At 38.8% G+C, this 18,430-nt stretch overlaps 1 protein-coding gene across 2 annotated transcripts in view; it reads left to right on the top strand.

Moving 5' to 3' along the window:
• The first annotated feature begins 313 nt into the window (after window positions 1–313).
• Lpgat1 (lysophosphatidylglycerol acyltransferase 1) overlaps window positions 314–18,430 on the top strand; it is a 115,504-nt gene continuing 97,387 nt past the window's right edge. Inside the window, exon 1 of one of the 2 annotated variants that reach the window (XM_078022777.1) lies at window positions 314–386. The gene's annotated coding sequence lies outside the window, so the exon portion shown is untranslated. Of the gene's footprint in view, window positions 387–5,961; window positions 6,079–18,430 lie in introns of those variants that run through there. The other variant, XM_078022776.1, reaches the window with a different exon arrangement.

Genomic DNA, 18,430 nt, shown 5'->3' with positions numbered 1-18,430 from the left:
AGGAACAACTCAAAACTAAATTGTTCTTTGAATAAGCCCAGGCCAGGTTTAGGAGGGGTCCAGACTAGTTGTATGCGCATGGAAACCCCAACATGGCCAATCTCCCAGAATCACTGCCAGCTTTTATGGGCACTGACCATATGTTGATACACAACCAGCAGATTTTACAACCCTACATAGAAACTTATTGCTGTGAGCTGTGGCCACTATTTGCAGAGCTCGTTGTTTGTGACTCTGTCACTCATATTTGCAGTTGCCCTGAAACCTTTGCTCTGAAGAGCCCCGCCTCCCATCCACTTCTGATACTTCTCTTGCTTCATCAGCCGCCTCCATTACTTCCTGCTGCAACTACAGCGAGCCTGCAGCTGAGTAGGAGTTGGAAAAAGGTAAGTATGAATATTTATTTCCCAAGCATCTCCCCAGAGAAGTGCACGTGCACACGCCATTTGCAAGTGTTTTGCAGGGGCGTGCAGCACATTCCATTCCTCATTCCTAGAGGTCTAAAAATGTTTTTAACCTCTTCTTTTTCCTTCTCTATACCACCTTAAGCTGGGCAAAATAACCCACAGTCAACCTACCTCATCCTTTCTTGTATACAAGTGGAAAAATAACTTAAGGATACTATTAAGGGACCCAAGTGTATTTGGGGGGATCAGGTGTACATGTGCTTTAGCAACTAAGGTGTAAATGATTCATAATCAATTTGAATGCATAATTGTCTTTAACTAGAAGGTTAAAGACCAAAAATATAGTTTAATATGTATCACTAGTCACTTTAAGGCTCAAACAAGTTTTGACTACTTTGATAATGATGGAACTAAATTAACAGTAATTTATAATTAAAAGCAAGAATGGCAGCAATTGGAAATCTTGACCCACACATGACACTGATAATAGACTAATGACAAAGCACTTGTCCAGACAATGTATGGGGATGGGGAAGGCTCCCTCTGTGCTTTATGCTAGGTCCCATTTTCCCAGAAGCCAAACTTCCTGGTGGAATTCTAAAGCAGAATCCTCAAAAGTTGGTAGCTCAATGATTTTTGCATATGAATTCCAAATTGGATTAATCTGTAACAATAGTTCATATAGCAAGCTATCAGTAAGTAGTTGTTGTTGTTGTTGTTGTTGTTGTTAGTTGTTGATAGACCTTTTATTTATTTATATGTGGTGCTGAGAATTGAACCCAGTGCCTCTCACATGCCAGGCAAGTGCACTACCACTGAGCCACAGCTCCAGCCCCAGTAAGTAGGTTTTGATGTGTGCAAAAATGAAGGTGTATGGATTTGTTAATAGTTTATGCCAAAGGACTACAGGGAAGAATTGCTTTCTTGGATCAGTTTCAAGGTAAAATTTAAGAGCCTTGGGTAAAATTTAAGAATCACCGATTAGAAGGCCCTGGAATACAGCTGAATTGTTATTCTCAGATATTTTAGACAATATGAAATGAGATCTGAGAACCAAAGATATTTATTCCAAAGCTTTCTATAATAAGGGTCACACCAAGACCTGGGGCAAAAGCTAAACATTCCAGCCTGTACCCTAGTTAGGTCAGCACACAGGTTAATGTGTCTTTGAAGTTTTTCACACTTGCTAATTAAAAAAAAAAAAAAAAAAAGCAGTCTCCTCAAAGAAATGAAGATGGATACTGGCAACTCAGAAGAGTTATATTCTATTTGTAGCTTAAAATTAGCTAAAAGGACAGGAAACAGTTATTTCTACCTTAGAAAAGAACACTTCACAATTGCATAACACTTTTAACCTCTCAAAACACATTTGCATGCATGACTACAGTTTCCATAGAGCAGGTGTAATTTAATTTTTGAGGAGACCTAAGATAACTTGCAACTCTGACCTTTTTTTCCCCTTCCTTTCTCAACCTTCTCCTTGAGTTCATATTCCTTCTAAGTTTTTCCTTCCTCTCTTGTAGTTTTTGTTCAATTATTTTTACTTCCTGTTTTAAGAACCTGCTCATCCTTGAAGCAAGCCTATAGGACTTTTCAGGGTTATTCAGTGTTCAAGAGGTAGCTAATGCTGGAATCAAGGTCTAACTTGACCTAGATTTGTTGAGTCCTTTTAAAAAAAAAATCAAAATATTTTGCTTTTGAAATAGGTCAGGTGGGACCCATCATGGAAAGGCCCTTGTTTCCTTGATAGTCTCAAAGATAAGCAGGTCTGTGCATTGAGAGTCACTCAGGTGCCACATAGGTCATCTAAGTCATCTCACCTCCAGACTCAAGAGTCAGCCAGTGCAAGTTGGCAAGATCAAAGTAATCTGGGGAATGCTATGGGTTTCATGGTGTCCCTTGCCTCCACAGATTGCTATGTTGAAGTCCTGACCTCCAAGGCCTCAGAATGTGGCCTTATTTGGAGACAGGGTCTTTACCGAGGTAAGTCAAGTTAAAATGAGGCCACATGGGTGGACCTTAATCCAATAGGAACTGGTGTCCAGAGGAAATTCTGGACACAGACACACATAGAAGGCAGACCTTGTGAAAACACAAGAGGAGATGTCCTTCTACAAGCCAAGGAGAGAGGACTGAAACAGACCCTTGCTTCAAGGCCCTCAGAAGGAACCAACTCTGTCCATATTTTGATCTCAGATTTCTGGCCACCCGAACTGTGAGAAAAAGTATTTTGGCCGTTTGAGCCACACAATTGTGGTCCTTCCTTATGGCAGCCCTAGAGAACTAAGGCGTAGAGTAACAGGTGTGGGAGACTAATTTTTCCTGCCTCCTCACAAGATTGTTTTTGAGATTGAAATGAAGCCAGGCATGGAGACATACTCCCATGATCCCAGAGGCTTTGGAGGCTGAGGCAGGAGGATCACAAGTTCAAAGCCAGCCTCAGTAATTTAGCAAGGCCTTAAGCAACTCAGTGAGATCCTGTCTCTAAATAAAATACAAAATAAGACTGGGGATGTGGTTTAGTGGTTTTAAGTGCCCCTGGGTTCAATCTCAGTACCCACCAGGCCCCACAAAAGAAAAAAAAAGATCAAAATGAAGTAATAGAACTAAAAAATTCATAAATAGCTAAAACTACAAGGAAGATGAAAGCAATTGGTATTTGTTTCAGAAAAAACTCAGTGTTTAGAACCAGATGAAAAGGGATGGCACAGAGAAGCACCAAAGGAAGGGGCAGACATATACAGGATTGCACGGGATGCTGTATCAAGGATTTATGACAGAAACATGTCTTCAGCAGCAGCAAAATGGGAGTATCCCTGCACCCCAAGCAGGAAGAAGAGGTTTATACGCTAAGCCAGACAAATGACCTCAGTCAATTGCAGTTTACCTGGGCTTTCTCAAAAACTATTAACATGTCAAATGTCAGTTAAGAAACAGTCTCTGTGACATGAAATGCTCTGCTGACTGTGTCAATAACTTTGTTTATCCTCAAGGGTTTGGGAGGCATGCCAGGGTCACCTGCTGGGCAAAATGGCATTACAACCAATATGGTTGCAGCCAGATCAAGCTGGATCTCTGTAGTACTCATCTGGTAGTATTCCGTGGCTACGATATTTAAAATCCCTACGTTTTAAAAATTAACCCTCTTCCACACATACACACTGAATCCCCTCCTTTGATTTATTTTTTTTTCTCTACATAACATTTGTCACCTTCTAAGGTACTATATATTTGGTTTATTCATTTTGCTTATTGTCTATCTCTTCCCACTAGGAATAAGTCTGTGAGGTCAGGGACTCTGTGTTTTGTTTGTGGCTGTCCCCTTGGCACTTAGAACTTTGCCTGGCAAATGACAGTTCTTCAGTACAAACTGGTCGGTGAGGGATAAAGTCATATTTGCATCGTCTCATCTTCATCTATTCCCTATGGATTCTTTAAGACTTAACTTAGGAAAGACTTAGACTACTTTAGGAAACCTCCCAAGCTTCTATTCTCTACCCTAGTTTGGAACTCCTCTTCCATTCTCTAAAAAGGATACTTCTATCATTGTACTGAACACGTCACATTTCTATGGCGTCCTTACTGTGGGTTTCTTGACGGTAGGGACCACCAAGACATATCTATCCTATTGTCCAAGGAAGTGGTTCTGTGCTGTTCCTTAGGGGACTCTGGAATTGACTGTTGAGTAGTCAGGGTATTAGACTATTTCCTTTTTCTTCTTCATTTTTTTTTTAATAGTGCTGTGGATCAAACTCAGGGCCTTGCACATGACAGGCAAATGTTCTACACTGAGCTACATCCATAGCCTGTTTTTCTTCACTATAACAACATACCTGAGGTTGAATAACTTCATAAAGAAAAGAAGCTTGATTAGCTCACAGTTCTGGAGGTTCAAGAGTATGATGCCAGCATCAGCTCAGATCTAGTGAGAACCACGTGGTGAATGCATCAGAACAGTGAGAGTGTGTGTGGAAAGAAGAGATCATATGATGAGATAGGAGTGATTGAAGGGTCAGGCTCCGACTTTCATGAGTACTCACTCTCTCAAGAAAGTAACTCAAGCCAGGCATGGTAGCTCATGCCTGTAATCCTAGGGCTCTGGAGGCTGAGGCAAGAAGATCACAAGTTCAAGGCCAGTCTCAGCAATTTAGTGAGGCCCTAAGCAACTTAGCAAGATCCTGTCTCAAAATAAAAAATAAAAAGTGGCTCAGTGATTGAGCAACCCAGGGTTGAATCCCCAGTACCAAAAGAAAGAAAGAAAGAATTTAACACAAGGGGTCCCATGAGAACATCAATCCCTTTGGAGAACATCCTCCAAAGACCTAAGGACCTCCCACTAGGCTTCACCATTTAAAGGTCCTAATCTGTGTCACGTTGCCACAATGGAGACCAAATCTCCAACACAGGAACTCATGAGGGACAAATCACATCCACACCATGGCAGCCAGTCCCTAGGGAGCCAGGGAAGGAATGGGCTGAGGGTGGACTGGAAATGGCTCACTAGGGGTACCAACCTTGTTGCCTAGGCTGAGCCCATGAGCTAGAATGGTCAGCAATACCGAGCAATCAAAAGGAAGCCACCGCATTTCTGACAGCTGCTAGGCATGGCTTTCGATTAGTGACATCCATCTGTAAAAGGTACATTGCCCCACAGCCCATTACTGCTCTGGAGCTGGTGATGATAACAATACTTGCTATTACTTATTTGCAGTCTAATGTCACAGAGGAAACTATGAGTGTAAGACAGTGATGTCAACTGTGAGGGTGTAACAACAAATCAGAGCAGAGATGTGCAAAGCTACTTTACAGAGCAAAAAGAAAGCCTCCTGGATATGTAAATTGAGTCTCACCTGATTCATATGTTTTACTGAATACAGAATGAGTTCACCTGGAGCTGGGTAGTAGGGGGGTGTCAATTAAGAAACTTTGGGAAAGAGAGGACTGAGGGGCCTTTGTCAGCTAAGCCCTCTGGACTGAGAGTGCCTGAACATGGCTGCATGACCTTCCTGCAAAAAGTATGATGGGAACTAAATCCCAAAGGTGGGGGCAGGGCCCTTCTGGGAATGGAAGTGTTCTGTGGCCAGCAAGCAGTGTGGAGGGAGAGCTCACAGAGAGCAGATTTAGGTAAAAATTCTCTGGCCCATGAAACATGATGTTGTGGTTTGCATTCTACAAAGAAAAAATATAGAGGAAAGACAAATCTGTAAAATGTCATGGTGCCCTCAAGGAAGAATTAAGGCTCTCAACAAGATTGAGGAAAGTCATTTCTTGCTTGCCAGACTGACCCAGCTTTGGGATTTCATGATCCTTGGGGATGAGTCATCCTTCTGTCCTTTCATTCCTTCAAATATTTTTTCGTGAGACCCTTACTAAATCATGGGGATACAAAAATAAATGTTAACAGACGATCCAACTAAGAACCTTAACCTCCTGGATTTGTGTAATCCATAATCCAGTGGAAATAAGCATTATCTGGCATCTTCCCCTAGGGATGGGGAGTGGTTAGGAAGGGCAACAGTAACATTGGGGATAGCAAGGTCAATCGAGCAGAAGAGAAGTCTCCTAAGAGGGGTAAGATGCCAGTTCACAGGGTCACTCTGGAACCAAAGCATCATAACTTCTTGCTGGGAATGTTGATGGGGGATCCAGTACAGCAGAAATACAGCCCCAGGTAGGCTAAGAGCTCTACTATTAATAATCACTTTTTCCCATAGTCTGTGTCTTTGTCTTATCCCTATCATAACTGTACTCTTTATTCTTGGTTTTGTGGAATTAAACCAAGAAGTCTTAGCATACTGGTACTTTTTCTGCCTGAGCATTTTATAACAGTAAATAAAGAGAGTCATCTTGGGCTACATATTTCTACTGTTTTTGCCACAGTACTTGTCCTCATTCTCCATTTGGCAGAACTTTCCCCGGTCTGGTAGTCAGCATTTCTGACAGCTGCTTGGCATGGCTTTCAATTAGAGACATCCATCTGTAAAAGGTACATTGCCCCACAGCCCATTACTGCTCTGGAGCTAGTGATGATAACAATACTTGCTATTACTTATTTGCAGTCTAATGGATGAGGACCCTTTTTTAGAACACTTACCTGACCATGGATCTACCATTTCTGGATAAAAATTTCATTTGAAGAAATTGCATCTAGCAAATAGAATTAGACAAAGACATATGTGAGAATGTGGAATGCCAACACTCTCAACTACAGGGCTATCGTTGGGTGCACAGTTCAAAATGATTTTATGCATCTTCCCCAATCTCAGCTGTACCTATTTGAGGACCTTTTTTCTCCTTTTCATTTCCAAGTATTGAGTGCAGGCAGAGCATTGTGCTACAGGAGTTTGCCAGGGACTTTCTATGTAATCTCTTCCTTCTCCCATGGAAATCTCCAGCTGGATGACATAAGTCAGCCAAGGAGGTTTAGGTATGCAACATTATTAACAGCTCAGGTTTGGAGCCCAAGTGTCTGGGTTTGAATTCCTGGATTTGAAGACTGGGACACATTTCTTAATATTTTATACCTCTGTTTGTTCATCTGTAAAATGGAAGCAATAATAGTACTTATCCTTGTAAGCTTATTCCAAAGATTTAATGAGCTAATTCATTTAAAACATGGACTGACCCATAGTAAGCACTTGGTAGTAAAGATTAGCTAATCTTATTATCTATAGAACTATCATTTTCAACCTGAGTGGTATATCAAATGAATTAGAAAGATTTTGAAAAAATGCTGATGCTTAGAGACCAATCCTGGGTCGTGTTTTCTCAGCTGTGGCACTACAGACATTTTGAGCCAGAGAATTATTCTCAGTGGGGATTTTCCTCTGTATTGTTAAGATATCTAAGAGCACTCATGGCCTTCACCCATTAAAAACCTTTAGCAGCTCCTCCCTCCCCGAATTGAGACAACCCCAGATGTTTCCAGACATTGCTAAATATCTATTCCCTTGGGACAAAAATTGGTCCAGCTGAGATCCACTGCCCCAGATCAATTAAATTATAGTCAATGGAGATAGTTGGATAAGGCTTGGGTCTTTCCAAAGGCAAATCCTGGTTTTGTGGCATCAATTTGGGAGTCCTTCTTTATGAAAAAGAATGCAAATGCAAATACAAATTTAGGTATGGAAGTGAATATTCATTTAGAATGAGTAAAGAAATGACCACACAAAATTAAAGCCTTGGGGATATATATATCCCTTTCTTTTGTGATCATCATAAGCAATTTACCAGCAGAAAATTTGCTTGAAAATAACCTAGCTTTCCCCACCTAGAACACTGGACAAGTCTTACCATTCAGAGGGGCCCATGCCTGAGGGGCCCTGAAGTTCAAGTGTCCTGAGCCAGCTTCATGGATCATTCACTGCTGGGTCTTCCCCTGCTGTGGTCACTAGCTCTGGACAAAAGCTTCCTTCTCCCAGAGAGCAGGCACAAGGCCCAGGAGGCCCAGACACCTTAATCACAATTTCAGAATATTTGGCACTGGGAGGTAGGTTAGAGGTAGGTAGGGAACACAGAGGGAGGGACTCAATTTGCAGCCAAACCCTGAACTTTGGAGAACTGTGACCCTGGACTACGTAAAAGTAGTTTCGGTAACTTTGCTGAGCATTGGTTTTCCATTTTAGCACCAAGATCTTGGGCAGAGTAACCCATCAGACTTTAGTGGTGCAGGCTGGGCATCCAGTAGAGTTCCAAGGGTCAACACAATCACCCCTCCTTCTATTCCTTAAGAATGTTGAGTCCCAGCTCAGCTCAGAGACCAAAAGAATCAGGCACTGAATGAGCAGGCCATACAAGCACTCAGTGGCCATAACAAGGGAGCCAGAATTCAGGTCTTAGAAAGAAAAGTTACTTCCTGCTCCACGAGATGGAGTTGCAGGGAGAGACTACACAAACACAATACTGGATTTCCTGCCTTGGTCAGGATGGACTTAGGAACTGGGTGTGAGGAGGGGTGACTAGGATGGGGTATAGAGTCAGCTGTGAAGCTAGTTCAGAATTATAGAGCAAGGGAGAATGAGATGGGTTGACACAGGGCAATTGCCACTAAACAGAGGCTCTCTTGTTCTTGTGCAAGGAACATTGATCTTTGTAACATCAGCAGAGTTGCCCATGGAGGCATCATGGAGCCTGCTAAGAAAAAGTATTGGAATCAGGGGCCCTTCTTTTCTTTTTTCTCTTCCTCTTCCTTCCTCCCTCCCTCCCTTCCTTTCTTCCTTCCTTCTGTACTGGGAGTTGAACCCAGGGATCGTCTACCACTGGAATATATCCCCAGCCCTTTTATTTTATTTTGAGATAGGATCTTGCTGAGTTGCTGAGCTGGCCCAGAACTTGCAATCCTTCTACCTCAGCCTCCGGAGTTGCTGGGATTACAAGTATATACCACTGTGCCCAGCAAGAATTAGGAGTTTTCTAGACCCATGAAATGAAGAGTTGTACCCTGTAGTCACCCCACCATTATTCAGGTTGGCTATATACTCATTTTATCATTGAGAATTCATGCCAATTTCTCATAAACATGCTGCTATATCCACAGCACACCAAAAGCAAGGTTATAAAGGAATTGGAATAACACTAGTTGTTATTTTCCCAACTGTGTTGAACTGGGATCCCAAATATGTTATAACCAGGCTTGTCTAGCTTTGATGTCCATACTTGGTCCATTTCACCCACCACTGCCCATTCTCACAGGTGGTTAAACAGAAGCTAATGATGCTTTGCTTTTGAGGGAATTCAATATCAGCTTTTCATACTTTCAAATGCAACTCTCCATCAATATATTATTAATAATTAATGAAGTAATATCCTACAAATATCTATAACTGCTATCTTGCAGATTGCAGTGAGGAATAAAAATAATGTATATAAAGTGCTTGACACATTCATGATATTTATGAAACAGTAATTATTATTAATACTATGAATTTGCTCCAACTCCAAAGTCAGATCGGAGTTTAAATCCTAACCCTAGATGTGATTGAGCAAATTAATTAAAAGCCACAATCCCTTAGTTTCCACATCTATAAATGGTTAAAAATAGTTCCTACTTTATGTTAATGGTAGATATGTGATAATTCTAAGAGAAGGCATTTAGCATTGTGCTTATCATATAGTAAATGATGAATAAACATGAGTTATTGCATTAATTTTTTTATGATGTCCTTAACCATTCTGCTTCTGTTTGGTTTGTCCCTGATGTCATCACAATGCTATCTCCTTGTTAATAGCTCCACACTCTTTTTTGCCCTTTTGAAATAACATGCACTTTTGAAATTCTGAAATCTACTTGGAAGAATTCCATTAGATTCTTTCCTTCTGATGCTCATTGACTCTATTTTGATTACTTTTTAGTTTTCTTAAATCCTCTAGGTCCTTTCTCTTTGCCAGTATTATTTTAATTTAGGGCATTCTTGATACACAGCCCATTATTCAGGCCCAGAACATCCTGTGACTTGGAAACTCTTTGTTCAGTAACAGTCATGCCCTTGATTATAATCATGATGCTTGATTCAGATCCGTGGTTGTTTTCTCCATCTGTCTGCTTGCCTGCGCTTGCACCTTCTACTGTGAGTGAGAATCCACCATTATAGTACCTTTCCCTGGTACTTTGAAGGCCTCCTCTCACCTGTGCCTATACTCCTGCTTTGTCTCTGGAATCCTTTGCCCAAGAGTCCTTAAAGACTGTTTTCTTTCTGCTTGTCCACTTCTTTGAAGTTTTTCTCTTTTTGAGATTTACTAATGGGATTTAAATGTTTGTATTATTTATTAAGCTCTAGCTTCTAAAATAAAGACTATGCTGAGTGACTTGGGTGGCAGAAATATTTAAGTAAATTATATTACATGTAATGGTTATGTTCTTATAAACTATTGATTGGAATTTTTGTAAATAAGCTTTTACTTTAAATATTTTAGGGGAGATAACTTTTTCCCATAGTAAGGGCCTTTGTAAAGTAGATAATTACTCACTAATTTATGTTTTTTTAAAAATATTTTTTTAGTTGTAGATGGACTCAGTACCTTTATTTTATTTATTTTTTTATTTTATGTGGTGCTGAGAATCAAACCCAATGCCTCACATGTGCCAGGCAAGCACTCTAGCACTGAGCCACAACCCTAGCCCTACTAATTTGTTTATACATAAAAATGTGAGAATGTTGATATTGCATTAGACCCTTAATTCATTTGGTATTCAGTCTTCAGGAAAGGTTTATGAAAATCACAGCTATTAGACCCATTTAAAAATAGAAAGTGACCCAATAATGTCCAGCTTTTTTGATCTCCTGACCGTAAGTTTTTTAAATAATATAGGGAATAGGGGTGGAGCTCCTATTAGTGGTAGAATAGTGGTAGAATGCACACTAAGCATGTGCAAGATCCTGGGTTCAGTATCTAGCACTGCCCTCCTATATAAACAAAATGATAATACATGAAAAAGTAATACACTTCTACGGAAGCTAATGAATTAAACACATTTGTTAATCTCTGTTGTCTTCCAAATCTTATTAAAATGTGTGTATGTTTGTATGAGCGTGTGGCAAAGACAGAAAGACAGAGAGATAAAATGATACACAATCCTAAGAAAAACATAAAGAGAATAGGTGAGGTGAGCACAGCAAATGAGAGACGTCAACAATCTTTTGGATGATGGAAAATGGGTAGGAAATGATGATTCGTAGAAAGAAAACAGCAGAAATGCTGGTGTCCTTTGGGAAGTAACAACAAAAGCAAACTAATGCTTACACTGAACCCCAGAAAGAAATGGGAGATATGTGATTAGGGAGAAACTGCAAACCGAGGGATTGAGGGATTGAGGGATTGAGGGAAAACCTATATAAAGAAGAATTAGACTCCTTCAAGATTTCCCACTCCTTCTACCCAGACAAAAGCATACCCTAGGGCTGGGGATGTGGCTCAAGTGGTAGCGAGCTCGCCTGGCAGGCCTGCAGCCCAAGTTCCATCCTCAGCACCACATACAAACAAAGATGTTGTGTCTGCCGAAAACTAAACAATAAATATTAAAAAAAAAAATTCTAAAAAAAAAAGCATACCCTACTCCCATCCCAGTGGGAGATTATATAGACCTTTGCTCTCTGGAAAAGCTGACATCCAGCATCCCTAAAGTGGCTGAAGTCACCGGGTGGAATACCTTTCTAAAAACAGAGGAATCACATGAAAGTGTACAGACCAAAAATTGGGACTCCAGGCAATTTTATGTTAATTTCCAGATGCTAGCATCTATTCTTCTATTCCATTAGGTAGGAGATTATAGGATTCTTCCTTTGGGAAGACTCCGCTTCCAAACCAGCTGGATCTTTGCCCAACGATCTTACAGACAAAGAAGTTATCAATTATTCTCCACTTATGAACATAGAAACCAAGAACTGTAATTAGCAGTTTAGTGCTGTCATCCTAATACATGCATGGATGGTCAAGGATCATACAAAAAGCATTGTTGAAAATTTTTACAATGAAAGGTATTTGGAAAATAACAGAAAAGGGGCTGGGGTTGTGGCTCAGTACATGTGAGGCACTGGATTCCATAGTTGGCACTACATAAAAAATGAATGAATGAATGAATGAATAAAATAAGGGTGTTGTGTCCATCTACAACCAAAAAAAATTTTTTTTTAAATTTTTTTTAAGAGAGAGTGAGAGAGGAGAGAGAGAGAATTTTTAATATTTATTTTTTAGTTCTCAGCGGACACAACATCTTTGTTGGTATGTGGTGCTGAGGATCGAACCCAGGCCACACACATGCCAGGCGAGCGCGCTACAGCTTGAACCACATCCCCAGCCCCCCCAAATTTTTTTTAAAAAAATAAAAATAACAGAAAAGAGAAACTTGGAGGAAAGGAAACAATTCAGAAAATGCAAGGAAAAACATATATATTCCTCAGAGGAATAGAAAGACAATCATGATCATTAAGAGAAAAAATGCTCTTGGATATAAAAAATAGAATAAATTTAAAATTTTAATGAATACAAAGTCAAGAAAATCCCTCAATAAGAAGAATATAGGGAAAAAAATAGAAGGAAAATGGGAGAAGTAAAGTGAGCAAGGTTGAGGTTCGGACAAAGACCTCTATCAACAACAGGACTTCTAAGAGAGGAAGAGCTGGGGACATAGCTCAGTTGATAGAGTACTTACTTACCTTGCATGCACAAGGCCCTGGGTTCAATCCCCAGCACCACATAAATAAATAAAGAAGTAAAAGAGGAGGAAAGAGAAGAGAAGAGGAAGTAAGTTATGGAACACAGGAAAAAATTAGACATAAAAAGTGGAAAGGGGAAATTTTAAAATAAAAAAAATAGAGTTTAAATTAATTTAGCAAAAAGTTATAAATAATTTAAAACAGGCAAAATGTAACTAACTCTCTCTGAAAGAGAAAACCAAAGCAAAGGAATAGAAAAAATACTAAAAAATATAATTGGAGAAGACTTTCCTGAGATTAAAAAATAAAAAGTGTACATTGAAGAAGCACACCACATACCTGAGAACACCACCTCAGACTAAATAGCACCAAGATATATCTATGAAAATTATTAAACTTTACAAAAATAGAGGCAAGTGACTTTTAAAGGAAAGAAATACAAATTGTCCATCAGACCTTTTGACAGCAACAATTTATGCCAAAAGAAAATTAAATAACATATTTAAGATACTTAAGGGATGTAAATATAAGTCTAGCATTTTATATCTCAGTAAACTGATTTTAAGATTTTAAGAAAATCAGCTGTTTTCATATTCAAGAACTCAAGAGAAGCTAGGTGTAGCAGTGCACACTGGTAATCCTGAGACAACAAGGTTGCACAGGCTGTCTTTGAACTTGCATTCCTCCTGCCTCGGCCTCCCAAGTCACAGGGATTACAGGCACGTACCACTTTACCCAGTCAAAATGGTACCAAGTTTGAGGACAACTTGGGCACCTTGTCTCAAAATAAAGTAAAAATAGGGCTAGGATATAGCTCAGAGGTAGAGCACTTTCTTAGAATGTGAGAGGCCCTAGGTTCAATTCCCAGGATTACAAACAAAAATAAAAACCAAAAAAACAAACATCAGCTCAAGGAATATTTTCCCCCTAAGTGTTACCTGAGGAATACACTAGGTAACTAACTTTCTTTCTTTTTCTTTCTTTCTTTGTTTCTTTCTTTCTAGGAGTGGTGGTACTAGGGATTGAACTCAGAGTCTTGCACATGCTAGGTAACGTCTCTGACACTGAACTATATAATAGCTTCAATCTCTAGAAAATGAGTTCCAGAAATCAAAAATAATATCAGCATAAGGACTTATAATTACTTGTAGAGCTAAAGCTAAATGAGAATTAACGTCTCTATGTTCAGGCAATATAATATGATACAAATTCAAAAAATCAAATTAGTCAAAAATAGAGAGTACAAATGTAAAAAATATTTTAAGAAACTGTCCCATTAATTACAATTGTCACGGTAGTATTATTATTAGTAGTCTGATACTATATGTTCAATGCCAAATAAAATATAGGAGTAATAATGAAAATTTCTAATTCGATTATCCCACGTGTCCTTAAGAACTGGGATGTAATTAAGAAAATATAACTGTAATAAATAAGTAATGTAAAAAATGTAAACATGCAATATAAGTAATATATGAAAGAAAGAAATGAACAAAAAACAACAGTCCTTGTTATGTTTTATACCTGGAATGTTCCCCAAAGTCTCATATGTCGAAGACTTGGTCCCCAGTGTAGCAGTGTTCAGATATGGGGCTTTGGAGAAGTGATTGGATCATGAGGACTCTGACCATTGCTGGCTGAAAGGTCTGCTGTGAGGCAGAAGAAACTGTAGGCAAGTGGAATATGGATGAAAAAAGTAGGTCACAGGGGGCATGACCTTGGAAACTATATCTTATCCCTGGCCCCTTCTCTTTCTTCCCTGTTGTCTCTCTCTTTATTTCTTTCTGCTTCCTGAATGCCATGAGCTGATCAGGTTTCTTCTGCTGTGCCTTTCTGCCATGATGCACTCATTGTCTCTCCTCTGGCCCAAAGCAATGAAGTCAGCCAACAATGGACTGAAGCATCTGAAACCATGAGCCCAAATCAATATTTCCTCCTTTGAATTGTTTATGTCAGATATTTTGGTCACTGGGATGAAAAGCTGACTAACATATCATATAGGCCCAAATTTGAATGAAATATCAATAAGAACTCATAAGGAATGACCAATCCTGTAATGAGTCAATGCCCAGAATATAGTCTTCCCCACCCGCCATGTGACTGACCCCAGAGGCACTCTACCACTGAGCTACATCCCCAGATCTCTTTATGTTTATTTTGAGATAGGTTCTTGCTATGTTGTCCAGCCTGGCCTCAAATTTGAGGTCCTATTGCCTCCACTTCCCAAGAAGCTGGGATTACAGGTATGCACCACCATGCCCTGCCAGAATATAATCTTCAAATGCCATTTCCCATTAAAAGAAACAAGGCTTTGGGGAGGAAATGGTTGACTTTAGATCTGGGGCAGGAGATTTATAAAACAGTCTAAAATATATCACATAGCAAGGAAGCTATTAAGGATTACTAGGGTCATATCAAAAGGACTCAGAAGCCAACTTTTAACAGCACTCTCTCACTGGCTAAAGATGGTATGACTGGAACTTTAAAAAGGATAATATGGGGTCCTCTGACTTCACTTCCAGTTTGGTATGTCAGGAGGTTAGAAGTTGCCACTCTGCCCTAATAATGAGTAAAAAACTGAACAAACTGAAAAATCAAGAACTCTGTGGATCTGACAGAAAAGAGAGGTCACAGTGTAAACTGATGACCCATGATCCTAAGATTGGAGAGATTGACAAGTGACTATAGAGAACTGTAGCTTGCCAGGCTAGACCAGAGACTCATGGGCAGAAACCACTGTGGGAACTAGCACTTAGGTAGAAAAACCTGAACCCTAATGGATGACTTGCTGTAGGCTTGGTGTGAAGAAGCCTGACAGATAAAAACTCAAAGGGACTAGTCATGGAGTGGGGTCAGGGACATGATATTGTGAGATTTACCTCCTGGGGCTCTACTAGGTTCTCAGAGTGAATATCTGAGAAAAATCTCTTCATGCTTCTGGCATGGAGAGGGAACAAAGAACCATAATAAAATGTGCCAGGACATTGTGTTCTTAATAAGATCTGTCTTCAGGAGAAGCTGTTTTATCCAGAGCCCACCAACATGGGTAAAAGGATATCACCAACTTCAACTCCCTATAGTTTTCCATGTGAGGGAAGGGAAATTCCCTCTAGCCTTCCTGTCCCTCCTGAGGCAGGAGGAACAAAACAAAGCTTAGAAGCAGTTGGGAGGGTCACAGTTCAGGGGCACAGGCTCCCCATAGGACCTAATCATAGGATGACAGAATATATTCCCTCTTTTGATGACTTACTGCTAATTATTAAAAGCATTAATAGGAGTTGGGGCTGGGGCTCAGTGATAGTGCACTTGCCTGGCTTGTGTGAGGCACTGGTTTCAATTCTCAGTACCACATATAAATACATAAAATAAAGGTCTATCAACAATTAAAAAATTAAATTAAATTTTTTAAAAAGCATTAAAATATTATAGTTTATTTTACACAGTATATTTGTTTGCCTTTCAACAATTTTTTTTCAACAAAAAAAAACTGCAGTGCATACTAAGAGGCAAAAACAGTTTGAAGAGACAACAAGTAAAAAAAACTAGAATCAGGGGCTGGGGATGTAGCTCAAGCGGTAGCGCGCTCGCCTAGCATGCGTGCGGCCCGGGTTCGATCCTCAGCAGCGCCACATACCAACAAAGATGTTGTGTCCGCCGAGAACTAAGAAAAAATAAAGGTTAAAAAATTCTCTCTCTCTCTCTGTCCCCCTCTCTCACTCTCTCTTAAAAAAAAAAAAAAAAAAAACCAGAATCAGATATGGCAAGTATGTTGATAATTTTTAAAAATTATGATTAGTATGCTAAAGGCCTTGATGGGAAAAGTAGACAATGTGCCAAAACAGATGAATAACATACGAAGACAGGGTGATTCTAAAAAAAAGTAACAAACAAACACTAGAGATCAAAAGCACTGTAACATAAATGAATACTGCCTTTGATGGGCTTGTTAGTGGACAGGATAGCTGTGGAAAGAATCTCTGTGCTTATATCATAATACCAACTTCCAAAACTGAAAAGCAAAGAAAAAAACAAAACAAAAAACTAAAAAATAAATGCATGTTGGCAGATAACATAAACATCTATGTAGAAAATCTGAAAGAATTGACAAAAGTTCCTGGAACTAATAACCAATTATAGCAAAGTTGTAAGATACAAGTTTAATATGCAAAAGTCAATCATTTCCCTATATACCAGCAATGAAAAAGTGGAATTTGAAATTAAATTCACATTACTATTTAAATGAATATTCCCCCAAAGAAACAGTTAGGTATAAAACTAACAAAATATATACAAGCTGTATATGAGAAAGACTACAAACTCTGAAAGATATCAAAGAAGGTCTAAATAAATGAAGGGATATTCCATGTTCATGGACAAGAAGACTCAATATTATTAAGATGTTATTTCTTTCCAATTTGATCTATAGATTCAACGCAATCCAAACAAACTCTCAGCAAGTTATCATATAGATTGTTTGTTTTGCAATATTGGGGATCCAATCCAGGGTCTTACACATGCTAGGCAAGTGCTGTACCACTGAACTACATCCCTAGTTCTTACCATGTAGATATTGATTCTAAATTTTAAAATTCTAAATTTTATATAGAGAGTCAAATCTAGTTGACACAATATTGAAGCAGAAGAACAAAGTTGAAAGACTGACTCCTCTCAACTTTAAGACTTACTGTAAACCTACAGTAATAAAGACAATGTGGTATTGGTAAAATAATAGACAAATCAATCAATGAAACAGAATACAGAATGTTGAAAAAATTCCACATTAGTCAGCTGATATTTGACAAACTACAAAGGCAATTCAATGAAGCAAAGAGTCTTTTCTACAAATGATGCTGGAACAAATTGCATATTCACATACAAAAAAAAAATATCTAGACACAGACCCTATACTCTTGCAAAAATTAATTTAAAATGGATCTGAGACCCAAATGTAAAACTATACAATGCCTAGAAGATAACATAGGAGAAAATCTAGTTGACCTAGGGTTTGGTGATGAATTTTTAGATACAGTATCAAAGCCATGATCCATGAAATAAATAATTGATAAGATGGGCTTGGACTTCATTAAAATTAATATTTTCTGCTTGTCTAAAGATATTGTCAAGTAGGACTATAGGTATAGCTCTGGAGTAGAGCACTTGCCTAATACGTACAAGACTCTGGATTCAATCTCTAGCACCACAAATTGAAATTTTAACTGACAATTGCAAGACTCATTTTGAGGCTCAAACCAAAAGTAAATGTAACTCCAGACCCAATTTACCCTGTTGACATTTGGGGACTTATTTATAATGCTGATCTCAAAAGTAAAAGGTATTTTCCAAATAATCCTAGCTTCCCTAAGAATATATTGTAAACCCAAATATTTTTCATAAATAAATAAATTGTGGAAATGCATACCACTTGGCATATTCCTACTGTACAGTTGTGAAAACAAATGTGTTATAAACATGTATTTGACACCATATATTAGACAAATACAATTAGAAATGTTAGATCTTGAAACATGAGGTTTAATGACAATACTAAGTTGTCCAGTGTTATATATTGCAAACTATATTTTTAATATTTGCTTTTTAGTTTAATGGGATACAATACCTTTATTTTATTTATTTTTATGTGGTGCTGAGGATCGAACCCAGGTCCTTCATGTGCTAGGTGAGCGCTCTACCACTGAGCCACACCCCCAGCCTGCAAACTACTGTTTGCATTTGTTTATTTTCATTATTTTATGTTTTTGTTTTTTTGTAGTGCTAGGGATCAAATCCAGGGCCTTGTGCATGCCAGGCAAGTGCTCCACCACAAAACTATATTCTAAGCTCCTATTTATATTTTATTTTATTAATATGTGT

The sequence above is a fragment of the Ictidomys tridecemlineatus genome, chromosome 10 (assembly GCF_052094955.1).
Source record: "Ictidomys tridecemlineatus isolate mIctTri1 chromosome 10, mIctTri1.hap1, whole genome shotgun sequence".
In the NCBI taxonomy this organism is placed as follows: Eukaryota; Metazoa; Chordata; class Mammalia; order Rodentia; family Sciuridae; genus Ictidomys; species Ictidomys tridecemlineatus.
This window is presented reverse-complemented; position numbering and strand designations above follow the sequence as displayed.